Genomic DNA, 2,401 nt, shown 5'->3' on the forward strand with positions numbered 1-2,401 from the left:
TAGCCAAGTTTAATTCTAAGTGGGCCTTAGCTTTTCTAACCCGGTCCCTAGCTTCCTGGACAATATCCCTATATTCTTCCCAGGCTTCCTGTCTTTGCTTCCACCTTTTAGAAGCCTCTTTTTTTCCTTCAGCGTTTCCTCAGCAGCTCCTTTTTGATCCAAGGAGGTCTCCTGGCCCTCCTACTGTGCTTCCTTCTAGGTGGGATGCAACACTTCTGAGCTTGCAGTAGGTGATCCTTGAATATCAACCAGCAGTCTTGGGCCCCCCTGCCCTCCAGGGCTATATCCCATGGAACCTTACTAAGCAGGTTCCTGAGGAGGCCAAAGTCTGCTCTCTTGAAGTCCAGGGCAGTGAGCTTGCTGCGTGCTCTCCTCACTGTCCTGAGGATCTCAAATTCGACCATCTCATGCTCGCTGCAACCAAGGCTGCCTTGGAGCGTCACATTTCCAACGAGCCCTTCCCTGTTGGTGAGCACGAGGGCAAGCATGGCACCTCTCCTTGTGGGCTCCTCTATTACTTGCAGAAGGAAGTTGTCTTCCACACAATCAAGGAACCTCCTGGATTGCTTGTGCCGGGCCGTACCATCCCTCCAACAGATGTCAGGGTGGTTGAAGTCCCTCATGAGAACAAGGGCCTGTGAGCGTGAGGCTTTTCTTAATCTGTCTGTAGAGTGCTTCATCCACAGATTCCCCTTGATCAGGCGGTCTGTAACAGATCCCCACAGTAATGTCCCCCATAGCTGTTCTCCCTTTAACCCTGACCCACAAACTCTCTGTTGACTGCTCACCTGTCCCCAGACAGAGTTCCATACTCTCCAGCCTATCCCTAACATAAAGGACAACTCCCCCTCCCCGCCTGCCAGGCCTGTCCTTCCTAAAGAGCCTGTAACCTTCCATCCCAACACTCCAGTCATAGGAGCCGTCCCACCATGTTTCTGTCACGCCCATTATATCATATCCCCGTAGACGTGCCCGCATCTCTAATTCCTCTCATTTGTTCCCCATGCTACGGGTGTTTGTATAGAGGCATCTGAGCCGAGCTCCAAATGCAGCCGGCTCATTGGCTGGAGCGGCTGGGGTATCTCTACATTGCTGCAAGCATTTATTATAGGTGCTGGCAACTGACTGGGTGTGTTGGGATGGAATGAAGACCCCCTCCCCCAACACATTTAGCTTAAAGCATCCTTGTCCAGTCTGGCAAGCCTCCTACCAAAACCGCTCTTCCCCTTGTCAGACCCCAACTCCACCAGCCCGCAGTAGACCTGGCCTACTAACTTGGGTCGCATGTTCAAGATACACAAACCCCTGACACCACCCTTCTAACCCTTTGTTAACCTGGCCAATCCTCCTAGCCTTTTTAGGGTTCTCCCCTGTATCCTGGAGAATGGATGAAAAGACAACCTGAGCTCCAGAGCCCCTAACCACCTCTCTCGGGGCTCTGTAGTCCTTCTTTATGTTCTCCAGGCTACTACTAAGTACATCACTAGCACCCACGTGGATCACTAGAAGTGGGTGATAGTCAGTGGGCCTTACTAGAGCAGGCAGCCTCTCTGCAACATCTCTGATCCGTGCCCCTGGTAGGCAACACACCTCCCTTGAGACTAGGTCAGGCCGACAGATGGGTGCCTCTGTGCCTTTCAAAGTAGAGTCCCCTGCCACTATGACCCGCTGCTTTTTCCTGGCAGCACCAGTAGAGATCTTTCCCAGTGCATCAGGCGGTTGTTTCTGGTGCGAGTGTGTTTCCACATTAGCCCCCTGAAGGACAGCAAAGCGGTTCTGGGTGGGGACGGCAGATTTAGGAGGAAGCCCCTTGCCTTTAATTGTCCTCATCCTCTTTTTTTTTTTTTTTTTGGTTGTGTTCATTCTCAGTTCGTGCTGTTGGAATCTGCTTGTGCTAAGTCTGGGATCTGTTTTAGATTTAGATGTCTCAGTGGACACCTGGAGCTTCTTCTCTACTTGCCTGGTGTCCTTATGGCTGCACAGGCTTTACGTCTATTCTGCAGCTGCTTTTGGGATCAGCATTTGAGTTGTCATTCAGTTCTCCACCTCCAAACCCAGAAGAAGGTAACAGAGCATGTAAGTGCTTTGAGAAGAGCCCCAAAATCTGTGTGTGGAAGCGAGTAGTTGCTGGGGAAAGGCAGCCCCTGGTGCAGTGAAATGTGGTACTTCATTGTGGGCTCACCTGGGTTGTTGCACGTGCCAGCTGTAGTTCAGTGTGTCTGATGGTTGTAATGCTCAGTCTGAGTTGTCTTATGTTTGTGGGTAACTGAATGCCCTTGTTGCTCTGCTGTTACAGCAGAACTCAGCTGAACACTTCCCATTTGTTACCGAGGGAATGCGTCAGCCTGGGTTGCTCTGTCACTTCAGGCAAATCACTGCTTCTGCACAGTGTTTTCACTTT

Source organism: Pezoporus flaviventris, unplaced genomic scaffold (genome assembly GCF_033815535.1).
Source record: "Pezoporus flaviventris isolate CSIRO_AGI_PZ_B2104156 unplaced genomic scaffold, CSIRO_AGI_Pfla_v1 ptg000540l, whole genome shotgun sequence".
Taxonomy (NCBI): domain Eukaryota; kingdom Metazoa; phylum Chordata; class Aves; order Psittaciformes; family Psittacidae; genus Pezoporus; species Pezoporus flaviventris.